Below are 14,841 nucleotides of genomic sequence, written 5' to 3'. Positions count from 1 at the left end.
CCTTTGGGATAAGCTTTCCAAGGGTTATGACATTCTTCTAGCTGAACAAGACTGGCCACCTGAATTTGTCAGGGAGTGCCCACATGGTGAAGAGATAATTATGCCAGCCTTCTCAAATCACAGTCCAATTCATAAAAAATACACATATGCCAGGAAATGGGCAGTAGCTCAGGCTCCAGCATTATATAAAAATCACGTAGGATGGGATGAGGATTCTCCTCACCATAAAATCCAGTTAAAAATTAACCAACAATGCAAAGGCAATATCCTGTTAAACAGGAGGCTAAAAAATAGGTCAGAGAGATTTTAAATCAACTTGAATACCAAGGGGTGATTGAAACATGCACCTCATCAATGAACAATCCTTTGTTTCCTGTCTCCAAACCAGACAATACATATCGTCTAGTCTTGGACTACAGACACTTAAACTCTTGTTGCAAAACGTTTACAGTACAAAACGCGCACAGTGCAGCACTGATGGATAACATTGTGCGTAAAAAATATAAAACCACATTAGATATTTCAAATGGGATTTTCTGTCAAAAGATTGCACCTGAAAGCAGGCACTTGACCACTTTCTCAATCATGGGGACACATCGACAATTTTGCTGTCTCCCCCAGGGATTCAAGAATAGTCCAGGGTTATTTTCAGCCAGAGTGACAGAGTTACTACAAATGTACGATGATGAGGCATTATCTTATGTCAATGACATCTATCTCACAGGCGATGATTTGGACGTGCACTTGAAAAGAGTGAACACCATAATACTTAAGTTCGCTTCTGAAGGGTATAAATTCAGTTTTAAGAAATCACAAATTGCCCACTCCAATGTCCTATTCTTAGGATACGAGTTATCAAGTGAAGGCAAGAGCCTGGCAGCAAACTTCCTAGAGAAATGTGCGCTGATCCAACCTCCGAAAACGCTGAAAAACTTACAATCAATACTAGGTTTCCTGAATTTTGGAAGAACTTATGTTCTAAATTACGCAGAAAGGGTTAAACCTCTCTACAAATTAATTAAACCTGATTTCAAACCAACAAATTGGACTCAAAACCATAGAGAAAGGTTGCGTTCAGTGCAAACAGACATGTTAGCAAAAACACAGTTAGAAACACGCGATAATGCGCGCAATCTTGTGATCTGAATCATCCCAGGGAGATGCAGATTCACATACCTGACCTTTAATGAAGGAGAAAAGGTACCAATAGCATACAAATCACACTTGTACACACAAGGAGAAATAAAATTCACTTCTACAGAAAAAATTCTGACAGCAGTTCAAACTGCAGTGGCAAAAGAGAGAGCTGTCGTGCAGGGTAAACGCATAATGATCGTTACACCTGTACCTGCCTTAGAGGCAGTGACGAAAGCAAGCATTCCCAATGCTAAGGCTTTACATCCAAGATGGATACAATGGGTTAATTCTCTTGCTGCAATAGATGTTGAATACGTTTTTGACCCTTACTTGAAGACACAAGAATTCCTACAATATGAACACAAATGTCCTCTGCCGGCCGAAATTCTGCCTCTAGAACATTACGGATGTATAATCTATACTAACGGATCAGCAAAGCCCGCAATTGGAGGTAAACAAGCCTATAGTGCTGCGTGCGCGATTGTTAAAGGTCGCTGGCGCGAAGGTAAATTTAGAACTATGGTCACTAAAACTCAATCACTTGGAGACTGTACAGCTCAGCGTGCTGAACTACAGGCTTTCAAGATGGCGCTTGAAAATACAGATCGCGAATTCCCCACACTCATAGTGTGCGATTCGTATTACTGCGTCCAGTCTTACAATGAATATCTGCAGAACTGGGTTCAAAATGGTTTCAAAGACGCAAAAGGTGGCACAATCAAGCATAAAATGCTTTGGGAACAAGTAGTTCTTTTGCAAAAAGAACTACAAAAGACTCATGTGATTCATACACTGAGTCATCAGCGTGATGGCATTCACGTTGCAGGGAATTCATTGGCTGATGAAGCCGCAAAGGCAGCTGTGCAAACGGCTTCCGTAGCTGCAATCACTTGGTCAAAAACAAAAATAGACTGCGAAATAATGCAAGCTGTCACTGCTTCAGTTAAAGACAGTGGTAAGACACTCCCGAAAGGCTTTCCAGTAAAGTACTCATTTATTACTGATGCGAATAATGTTCCTTTTGCTCGAATCCCTGGAGTGGGGGATAGGGCAATTCCAAACATGGAACATACGTTAGGACTGATCTTAGCAGCACACGAAGGACTGACATCTGCACACGCAGGAATTTCCACCACAGTATCATTATTAAAACAAAGATATTGGTGGCCACGCATGAGGAAACAAACTAGAAACTATGTTCTAGAATGTGAAATCTGCCCAAAAATAAAAGTTTCAACAGTGAAACGACCTGCACAGACGCCCCTCCTGATTTCAGATAAACCACTAGCGTGTGTTTATCTGGACCACTGTGGTCCCTTACAAAGGGATGGTAACTATAAACATATCATGGTCACAGTGGATTCCTGCACACGATTTATTTGGATGTGGCCCCAGCGCTCGGCTGACGCCAGATCTGTTATGAAGGATCTGCGAGTCTTTATCGGCACATACGCAATCGGCACGCTACATTCTGACCAGGGTCCTGCGTTTCGCTCTCGAGCTTACAAAGAGGCCATGGCTAACTTGGGCGTTGCATTGCGGTATTCTAGTCCCTTCCATCCTGAGGGTAATGCGGTAGTTGAAAGAAAAAAAACGTGTCATAAAGCAATCCATAACAGCTAAGGTATTAGGTTTGGGTGATGGGTGGGTCAAACATCTAATAAGTGTCCAACATAGTCTTAATAATCTGCTAAGAAATTCTCTGGGTGGAATCACTCCATATGAATTACTGTTTGATACTAGAATAATAATCGAAGACTTCGATTGTCAAACTTCAGTGGTGGAACAAAAACCCTTTGATGTCAAAGATCCTTTGGCTGTTTTACAGGACTTAAATGAAACAAGAAGAAGTCTGAGTAACACAATACAGAAGCAAACGACCACTGAAGAAAAACCACCTGTCCCAGCAAGACCTGTCTGGATTCCAAAGATTGGGGATCTAGTCAGGGAAAAGATCGCGGCAAAGAAGGAATTTGGGCCTTCTTACAGAAAAGCAGTACCTGTCTTAGCTATCCACGGAACAAGATCAGTATTACTACCGCCCCTTGCTGGTAAAAGGGAGAACAGAGTTGTGTCCATTGACTTGGTCAAACCACATCATGTGGCCGATAATAAGTAGTAGGCCCAGTGGACTCCCAACAAGTAGCAGACGACCAAATCTTGCTACAATCCAAGAGGTTCAAACTGAAAGACTTATCACCTTTGATAAACCTGCAGTAAGAAAAGAAGGACTATGCAACAAAGCCATGGAACTTGTGCCTCTGGATACCCAAATAACACGTTCGTCAAGAATCACCTGTCTACAATGATATAGCATCTGACTATACTAACATGGCAAAAGAAGAAACAGCTCCAGCGATTTCAAGTAATCCGATGCAATTCCAATAATTGACAGAACTGCTTCTGGCTATTTTATCAACTTTGATACATTTTCTGAGGATCCCAGTGAACCTGAAAATACGCCAGCAAATAAACCTTATAAAGAAAAAATAACATAACTCTCTCATCAACTTGAAAAAACATATCTGGTTTCATCATGGGTTGAATTTCGGATTGTGATAGGTGGACTTTTCCTCCTGCTCTGGATCATACTGGTGTTAAGTTTGGGAAGGATGATAGATGGAAAATATAGTACAATGGACACAGCAAGTAAGAAAATCAACTTGGTCCTGAAACCTCACAAATCATCTCATCGTGAAACAAGAGACCTGTCATCAGTAAACATCACAGCCGTTCCTATACCTGGTGGTATAGCATGGGACAGAACTGATTATGACATTTACGGCCCGGTGGAACTACTGAAGATTCTACACCAGTTTAAGGTTTCTTTAAGTGACTTTGTCGCACACAGCACATTTTCTGATGATTGGGACTTTGAAACTGTTAACAACATGATGACAGATTTAGAAATGTCAGCTACATTTACAGAATATGAATACCTAGAAGGTTCATCAGATTATGACAAATGTATTGTTTTAATCATTTTGGTCACCATTATTTGCATAAATCTGCAAACCCTAGAAATGTTTTTACTTATAATCAATGGGAACATTGTCAAACGCCACCAAGGGGTAGCTGAAAAACATTTTATGAAAAATTTCCGTACTTCTCAGGGTTTAATAATACAAATCCAGAAACATTTTATTTTAAAAATATAAATAAGACAGGAATGAAAACAATGTTGACCAATACTGAACAAATTTATTCTGCAAACTTTTATGCTCAGCTGTCTACATTAGGGTTTGACTTTTGGAAAGATAACATTGAGACAAACACTGTCTGGGGCACAAAAGATTGGCAGGTGCAAGGTTTAGAAGCCTTATCAGAGCCTGCATCATCCCAGAACAAATAATGTTTTTAAATGACACTGTTCACTAGACTTCTTGTCTTGGCCTGGCTAAGATAAAAGATTTAAATAAACCGTCTATACCTAAGCCCACATCTGACAGTAATGACACTACAGAAGAGGAGGTAGACGTACCCTATATTCTTAAACAAAACAGAACTAATCCTGATTGGAAAAAATGGTTAATCTAGCCCACAGACACGAATAACTGTCAAGATAGATTCCTGAACAAAACACAAGGATTCACAGTGAATAGGCCAGATCCAAGATAATCCCAGAGACAACATCCAGTAAATAACTACTTACAGTTTAGGAAAGCTATGCCTTTGAGCTGCTACATAAATCTACACTTCCAGAAAATCAAACAACACTTATCTTTACTTAAAGAAGGCAATGATTTGCGAGATTTCTTAATGGGGCCTCTCAAACCACGTCAAAAACGTTTCATATACGCTGGTATATACGCTGCTTACAATGAAGCATGGAAAATAACGCAAATGGAAACCGCAGAAAGAATACGAGAAATTGATCGTATTAATTTAGAGAAAAGCCTCTCTGTAGTTGACAATGGGTTAACGACTCTGTCCTCCAGAATTTCTTCTTTGGACAGCATTGTATCATCTGCAATTGACATAATAGAGCAAGACTTGGTAATGTTACAACATGGCCAGTCTCAATTATGTTCTATAATGCTGCTAGGCTGGACGTTGCAAAATCTCAGTTCAGACTACGTGCCATGGCGTCTAATCAATACCACGTCATTATTTACATTGTTTAACCTTACAGATAAACAAATCTCTTTGGCACAAAGAGGAGCAGACTATACGGTGGTGAGCATTGAGAAACTGGAAAGATTACCATTGACAGTTTCTGAGAAACCAGTCATTGAATAGATAATATATGGCACCATCACGATACCAGTGACGATTTTCCAATTTCAGTATTGTCTACAGCATATACCAGCGGGCCTGTATGAAAGGTTGGGTAAAGAATACATTAAGTCAACCTGGAATTTACCCTACACACACAAATGTTGGAATGGGGGAAAGGAGGTATTCCTTAGTGGTAAGAATTGTAAGAACTCACTAAGTGGTACACTTTTGTGTCAAGGTATTAATTTACACGGAGCCTGCGAAGGTTCTGCAAATAACCTCTCTTGCCAACTGCACGGTTCACCCTCCACAGTGATAGAACCAATTTTCAGGCAGCTATCCAATGGGAGCTACGTTATGCTCAATGACCACAACTGTTGTGGCATGTTGCCAGGAAGAGCGTATCTAGTTAGTGTGTCATCCAGGGTCACTTGTTGTATGCAAGTATTGAATCCAAAAAGTAAGACAGAAAGGGAGACGGCGTTATGGCCTTCACTGAATATCTCTTCTATACGAATTGATACTTAAAGCAGAATGAAAGTCATTCTTTTACAAAAAAATGTGCCACTGACCTCCTCTAGAGAAATGTATGATCTGTAAGTTGCAAGGACCTCTGCAGAGATACATGCATTATTATCAACAAACTGCCCAGTACATTAGACAGAAATGTTAAGTCAAATCTTAAATATGTCTGATACCAGTGGCATCGCACATGTATTTAAGACGCTTTTTTCGGGAATGTTAGCACCATTTGAAGCAGTCCTCAGCATTTTTCCAAATTTCGTGCACTCTCTGTTCGGCAGCCTGCCTCTTATCTTGGGACTCGTAGCAGGAATTCTGTTTTTATTCCTTCTGCTCCGATATGGCAAGTCCAGTGACCAACGATACCCAGACTACCATGGAAGAAGCCCTCCTTGCTATGAGGTATCGTGAGAGAATTACACAGATACTTGGCTTGGCTCGTTTAAGGGATCTGAACACAACTTGGTTCCTTTCGTTCATACCAATCTGGCAAGATTGCATCTTACCGGTTCTGCGATGCCTGCTTTGCAGAGAAGAATGCGTGTTGGACGTTTGTCTTACACTCCCATCAGTCCTGCCATCGGATGTTGACGCTTTGCTAAGTCCGGTAAAGACTCATGCATCGTGTTGCCCCCAACGGCTGCCCATTCTGATGATGGCATTCATTGAGGTCTCACCGGCAAGTCTAACTGAGGGTGAGATACGTGACACTACTGGCACACAGGTACCACCTATTGTGAACATTGCTAATGCATCAAACGCTGCCGGGGATGATCCTCATCTATGCACATTTGACCTGCTAACTGAAGTGGTTCCACTTTCGCCTACTATGGTAGACGGTTTCTTTGCCAGCCTAGACGATCTGATGTTTTCTCCTGACACCGAGAATAACTTTTGACTAATTCACACAGCGTTCCCTGAACTCTGAAATTCGGCCTTCGTTTTTTCAAAACAAACCGTCTAACAAAATTGTACTTTTTCCAAAAAAGAACTTTTTGGCACAGAGAAATCTGCTTAAAGTCAAACTTTTCTTAGAGAACAAGATTTCTTTTGAAAACTTCCTAATGACAATATTTGGCCTTGTCCTAAAAAACGAAACAGTTTAAATATTATGCTATGGGATAGTCTCGACTTTTTTTCTGTACCTTAAAGAGACATTTCATGAATGTAATTTCGTCTTTCATAAATGTTAGAATATATGCTCTCATACTATGCTTCATATCGGTTGAGACCTATTTTTTCATACAGTTTATACTCATTTCATGTGAGCAAACCTTTCAAATGCAACTTGTATTTTGGGTGGGAATGTAAAAACTTGCCTTAGATATGTTCAGTGCTTATACATATAGTTTTATTGAACTTAATATCGTGGAGTGGGTGTTGTGTAGGAATCTAGGGGGCATATTATCAAGGGGGTTTATCTCCGCTTTTTTGGCTTTAAAAGCCAAGAAAGCGGAGATAAAATTATCTCCCTATTACCTAGCTGTCGCTAACACCAGTTAGCGACAGCTAGTAGGAGATAACGACCATCTTGGGCCCTACTTTGCATGTCAGTGATATTTATCACTAATGACATGCAAAGTGGGCGTGCCAAGATGTTAGCGACTGGAAACAGTCGCTAACATCGCTATCTCCTATTACCAACTTTTGGAGATATTCGCTCTAACACCTGCCCTGAGCAGTTCTTAGCCATGTTATCCAATGGGAGGTGGATAACATGGCTAAGAAGATTAGCTCAGTAATGTATGAATATCGCTGACTTTTCAGCGATATTCATGCATTGCGGCCGTTTTTTATCGCATTTGCGATAAACCTTGATAATAGCAAGGTTTATCTGCGATAATTTCTGTTGATGCTTAGCGTTAAAAAATTCGTTGCTAAGCATCGTTAGCGATAAATATCGCTTAACGTTGGTAATATGCCCCTAGGCCCCTAGTGTAATTTTCCACGATTCATGCCCATATATAGGTATACATTATATAGGAATAGAAATCATTACCATCTTTAGACTGAGCCTATGCAGCCCAAATACGGCATGGCTACTTCCACTAAGTTCAGAGAATCAACAACGATTTCTTAGAAAAACCCACCTTCAGCAGCTAGGGACTTCCCCTTGCCTGAATACCAATTTATCTAGGAAATCATGGAGTTTTCAAAGAACTGAGTCTTTGATGACGTTATTATGTCCAATCATACGTCAAACTCGGCACCTTCAAGTTATAAATATGCCTACATTTGCCCAGACAAACACACGGTGGTTTGGAGCAGTTCGACTATCTACTCGCCCAACGCGCCCTGCAGCAGCAAGTGCCGAAGGAAGCCGACCCTCCAGCTGACGCACTGAGAGAGGCTGTATTTTCTCCTGCTGAGAAATCCAGCTCCAGTGTTTCCAGGTTACCCTTGAGGGTTTCTGGGAAATCAAGTCCTGAGAGAGAGATACAAAACCGCCTTCATTCTAAAACCAAGGTACAGAGCTGATTAGACCATTAGAGAATTCTTGGAATAGATTCTTGGGAAAGAATACTAAACTTAAGCTACACCTCACTTACTTCTTCCCTTGTACTAGACCTAGGTTAGGTACACCCGGGTAGGCGTATTTTAGAAGCACCAGTTGAGTACGTTTAGTCTTTATTTTTATTAATAAATGTATTCTATGTATTTTATGGCTAAGAAACCATATCATGCTTTTACAGTATTATTTTATAATACTCTTCGTACTGTACGCATTGTACTTTGCAACCAGTATTACGGTTGTAGCAGCTCATTTCCTCTGCATGAGAAAGAAGACGCCAGTCTCTCTATTTCTCTGCACCTCTGGTGAAATGAAGCATGCACGATTGACTGAGTTTATTAGTCTGAAATGGTGCTCCATCTCCAATAAAAATCTCCACCACAAAAATGTGAATACACATCGGAGCGCGCATTTCAGTATGTCAGTTCAAATGTGCGCTGCACAAAAAAAGGATTAATAGTTGTTCCACCCACATTATGAGCTCACTAATTTTAAGGTGCTCTCATGTGTTAATGCCATCACTAGCACATAGGAGGGTGCTTTTAGATACACAAGCTCAGAATGTGCACTTTACAAAAATGAATGCTTTTAAAGTACAGCGTACATTATCTGTAGCTTGACCTGCGCACATAACCCTCTGGGGGTTGATGCACTCTTACCTGCTGCAATGAGGGCCCTACTCCAGCCTCAAAAGTCCATAGCTTCGGAGCTGCTAGGCTTGACAGTCTGTCCGGGCCGAGCTTGGCTGTTGGGCTGGCTGACTGTCGGGCTGGCTGGAGTGGCTGCTGGGCATTGGCAGACAATCATTGCCAGTGCCACTTTACACCAGAGGGCTGTGAGATTACTAGGATAAACGGCGTTTCCTATCTTAGTGTCTTATTTGAAGACAAAGTATCTTGGGTGCCACTTGTGGCAGCTAAAAGAAATTCAATGTCACAGGTTATCTCCTCCTCTGTTTTGTTTTATTTTGCTTCCAGATTGGCTGATAAGCCCACTAAACCTTTAGTACAAATATATCAGGTGAAATGTATTTCTGCAGTGAGCTATGGCTGTGATAACTGGGGGCAGTGCTTAATTTGTAAAAAAAAATAAGTGCCAGGGACATTGTCAGGAACCCACTGCAGCTTGCACCACCCACTGACAAATCGAACGCAGCCAATGACAGTGCCAACAATACTACTAACCATCACACTCCTACAAGTGTGACTATTCAGCCTGTTCCTACCCCCCCCCCCATAGCTATATGAATGGTGTTACTGTTCTTCTTTTGGGGCATTCTGTACTCTGCATCATACCTGGCTCCACCTGAAAGACGCCACTGGGCCATTTGCACCTCCAGCTTCCAGTCCTCCTGCCGCCGCATTCTTTACACCAGTGGCCGCCGAAAGGAGGACTACGCCTCCCAGGGCGCACAGCGGCAGAAGCCGCCCTTGTCATCTCCCGCGTCCGGAGGCGCTTTAAATAGCGCGCACTCCAAGCGGAGCGGGTGTTACTGTTCTTATTTTGGGGCATTCTGTACTCTGCATCATACCTGGATCCACCTGAAAGATGCCACTGGGCCATTTGCACCTCCTGCTTCCAGTCCTCCCGCCGCTGCATTCTTTACACCAGCGGCCGCCGAGAGGAGGACTACGCCTCCCAGGGCACACAGCGGCAGAAGCCGCCCTTGTCATCTCCCGCGCCCGTAGGCCCTTTAAATAGCACGCACTCCCCGCGTTGCGGGAACGCGCGCGGGACACGCCGGGCAAAGCCTGGGCAAAGGGCGGGCCGTCTGGGGCCGTCGGGGGCTGGCCAGGCTGGGCTGGACCACCCCTCTTGGCTTTCCTGAACTGATCCATCTGGATATCATTGTGGACTAAAGGTATATCTTACTATTGATTAATTGGTCATCTGAATAATGGGTATAAATACCCCTGTAGCCACACGGTCTAGCACTAGACAGAAAAAGTGCACTACTACTCCATTACCAAGCCTGACTGCTATAGATAGAATGCTGCAGAAAACAATAGGGGTAGTCGTAACTGCCATTGAAAGCACAGAGAGACGCCTCTCGCTCCCTCCAAATATGTGTCTGCCCCAATTACATAATAATAACACCACTGTATTGCAGACAAACTCTACTGATTCCATATTACTGGACTCTTATGTAGACTTACCAAGGGTGGAGAGCAACTACCCTATTTCTCCATCACAAGATTCACTTCCTGTATCGTCTTCTATTATTAACAGCCTCTCACAAACACCGATTCTGCAGCCTGAAGGTTTAACTGTGGAACCTTCCGAATCAGGGTCACTTATAGACAGAGGTGCAGCAGGGACTGAGGGTGTCCAAGGGGGTCCAACCCAAACTATAAGGGGTAACCGTGAAGGTTCTTTTTTACCCGTTCCCATAGAGGACGTCGAAGGGTCAGTGGCACAAATAGAACACATTGTAAAATCCCTGATCCTCCCTCTCCTCGAAAGGATAAAACTGGTAAATGATAAACTAGAGCGATTCGAACAGCTAACCCTAGATAATTTTACCTCCCTAAAAAATCTGATAAAACTTGAAGTTAGAGGGAGAATGGTGAATATGCCCCCCTCCCCTTAAGGATCCAGTGACCGCTACAGGGACCACAGCTGGTGTAACCACTAAGCAACCCACAGAGGTAGGAATTCAAAAGGACCCCATTAATAACAAACAGACTAAAAAAGTCCCTGGTAAGACTGGTAAGACTGTACAATGTCCAGTAACCAACACAGGCAAAATTGTGTTGGAGAAGGCTGCTTGTCTAGAAGGTGTGCTAAAACTGATAAATAACCATGATAGTAATCGGATAGCTCCATTGGTTACGGTTGATTTACCACCAGAGTCACTGCCTTATGTAATTGCGCTTACTGGTGTCCCAGAATTAAAGAGCGGGAAACCAGAATCTTACCAAGAGCTAAAAAATAAGATGGTATTCTGGTTGAATAACAATAGGCCAATTCCCAGACACCTTAATGAAGAAGTACTGTTTGCAAGAAGGGTTAACTGGATAGGAAGTAGACCAAAAGATATACATGGCGATACAATTATTATTAATTTTAGGGATACCAATGTGGTGAGATTAATCTGTAATGAATATCGTTTCATGGATGGGGCCCCATTCAAATAAAAAACCTCACCTATTTTTATGGGTCGAAACCTATGCGATCCTTTGGATATGAGAACACTATGGTTCAGGAAGAGTTGCTGGGAGATTTTAACGCCTTCCCTCCGGTAGCTACAAAAAATCGCTTCACAGGCTTATATGGGCTAGAAGAGGTTGATTGACCGGGAGCAACTAATGAAAGGGAAACAAGAGTCACAACAGTTAATCATATCCAGGGGAACAAGGCTATGTGTAATACCAGGGATGTAGCCATTCAGGGCTGCCACTCGGTTCCAATGGACAGGCTGGGTAACTCCAATCCGCTAACATCGTTGACAGAAGGGGACATAAATATGGATCATAAACAGTTCTGTGGCAAGGACATTGTTGAAGCTAAAATAATTTCCTGGAATATTGCTGGAATAAAGAAAAATATGTCTGACCCAGCATGGCATGAGTATATTAACATCGGAGACCTTATTCTATTCCAGGAAACACGGGGAGTAGATAACTACTTTAAAGTAGGATATAGCTCATTTCATATACCGGCCTTAAACATAAATAAAGGCAGACCATCTGGTGGGTTGATAACCTGGGTAAGAATCACATTGGGCACTGTTTTTAAACATATAGATTTTAACAGCCCTGATATCCTGATTATAAAATCCCAAGATATCAAAGGACGGGTAGTCTGTATTATTAACATCTATAACAGACCATAGCCGTCAAACAAAGAATCAGAGACGATAGCCCAATTAAATAGCTTTATTTCCAGGCTAGACCGCAAAAGCGTGTTGATTATAGGAGGAGACTTCAATAGGAAGTTCGAACCAGTTATGGGCTTAGAAGACATTTATGGGGAAGAAGACAATGCTAATAACATTCCCTGCCTTGATGCTAGCCATACTACAGCTTGCACAAAAGGCTCCCTTCAACTCCTAAAAATGACAATGGAATATTGGCTACATGCCTGCAATGGGCGTTTACCAGCAGATTGCCCAAGTAAACCCACCTTCAAGTGAGGTTCCTATGCAAGCCACTTAGTTTATATATTGGTCTCCATGTGCCTATGGCCAATCCTTCTGGATCTAAAGGTGGATATACGCACTGAAAGTGACCACTCCCCACTTATCCTGACTATTGATAGCTCACTACTTGCGCTCCCTATGGAGCTGGCTTCCTGCCAATATAACTTATCTGATGACCCCTTAGAGTCCAACAACCGCAGGTCCTTAAAATGGCCTGCCGTTATGGGCAATGCGGGTATGATCAAGAAAATGTATGATCGCTACGTAACACTAATGTCACCGCTAGTTGACATTAACACTGAGGGTTCCCCTCTAACAGAAGTGCATGGGAACCTGATGTCGCAGCTTAGTGGGATCCTCTCGGAAGGGACCAAAAGAGTTAAACTTGGCCGGAATAACTGCTCGAAACAGGGACTCTGGTACAATAGAGCCTGTCGCCATGCCAAATCAGAGCTAATGAAAGCCGTAAAAGGGAATCAAATAAATATTACTAGACATAAAAGGAAGCATTATAAAAAAAACATTCTACTAGCAAAAAAGGGATGGGACGAAAAAGTTTGGTCGGATCTGCTTCTAGCATGTAAACTGAAAGACCAATCTTCGTTTTGGAAGCTTATCGCCGGGGACACCAAAAATGGAACCCGATCGAGGGATAGGTTCCTTGAGGAAAGTGTCTGGGTAAATCATTTTTCAACATTGTATTCGTGTGGTGGGGCGATGAAGAATGGACATACGAGAGTACAGAAAAAGATACTTGTGACTCATTCTTAGAATTTAGTTTGGCTGATACCATACTTGCTATTAATACAGTCAAACCGGGTAAAGCCCCGGGCCCAGATAGAATACCTGGCGATCTCTGGAAACATGAGCATCTTCTGTGGGCTCCTTACATCAATTTGCTCAGTAATGAGATTTTAAGAGGAGCTCCAATTACCGAGACCTGGCGGGGCGCAGAAATTGTCACTATTTTTAAGAAAGGAGACAGACTTAACCCATCGCACTACAGACCTATTAGTCTGATTGACGTGCTTCAAAAAATCTTCGCCAGACATTTGTTAAGCAAATTGAATATATGGATCGAGGAAAATTCTATTTTAACAAAATACCAGGCAGGTTTTAGAGTTAGAATTAGTACAGTGGATCAGGTTTTTAGATTTTTATGCTCAATCTGGAAATACATTATTATAAGGAATTCCCACCTATATGTCGCTTTTGTGGATCTCAGGGCAGCCTTTGATCTGGTGCAGAGGGGGAAACTATGGAAATCATTAAGGGACATGGGCGTCCCTGGTGACATCCTCTATCAACTGACCAGGCTGCATGAGGGAAATTATGCAAGAGTGAGGTGGGGACCTAATGGAGAGTTAACAGAGAGAATAGACATTAAGAGAGGAGTTAGGAAAGGCTGCGTTATGGCGCCAACCCTCTTCTCTCTATATGTAAATGACATCCCAGACACCGTCTTGGGCTGCGAGCATGACTCTCCCAAGTTGTGTGGTCAAGCCGTTCCGGCATTATTATTTGCGGATGACACGATTTTAATTTCACAGACTCCTAAAGGCCTACAAAACTTGTTGAGTAAATTTCAGTCTTATTGTACGAACAAAAGCCTTGAAATGAACTCTTCTAAAACTAAGGTTATGGCGATCAGACCTCACAAAGGTTTTAATAAAGTTTTTAGTGTAAATAATGAGAAGAATGAACACGTCCAAAATTTTAAATATCTGGGCATTACCCTCGACACTAAAATGAACTGGAAGCCGCAAATTGAAAAATCAAGGCTACTACTAACACAAATTCAAGCCCCCATAACTAGGAAGCATAAGAACAGCTTCATCAGAGCAGTCTCACCAGCAATTGAGCTATTTAAGTACAAAGCTCAATCGGCTACCTTGTATGGGGCAGAATTGTGGGGCCATGTAAGTAGAGACGCCTTTTCTGTACAAGAAAACAGTTTTTTCAGACAACTTCTAGATGTCCGAGGTTGTACTCCTTTAATTCCTTTATTTTGGGACTTGAACATACGTCGTTCCAATGACCATGCCAGTCTACGTCCATTGTTGTATTGGGTCCGCCTGTGGTCTACTGACGAGTTAGTGGACTACAGAGAAGCACTAAAGGAAATAATGCAAATAAAGAATATTACTCGGTTGGCATGGTTAGTGCACATTGAAAATTGGTTTTTAAAATTGGGCCTATACAACTTCTGGACAGATCCTGACTCCCTCACTAACCTTTCTAAAAAACTGTTGAAGGCAAGGTATTGGGAATATATCCATAGTTGTATATTACAAAACCCTAATATTGGAAA

This window comes from Lissotriton helveticus, chromosome 9 (genome assembly GCF_964261635.1).
Source record: "Lissotriton helveticus chromosome 9, aLisHel1.1, whole genome shotgun sequence".
NCBI lineage: Eukaryota > Metazoa > Chordata > Amphibia > Caudata > Salamandridae > Lissotriton > Lissotriton helveticus.
Note: the sequence above shows the minus strand (reverse complement) of the source record.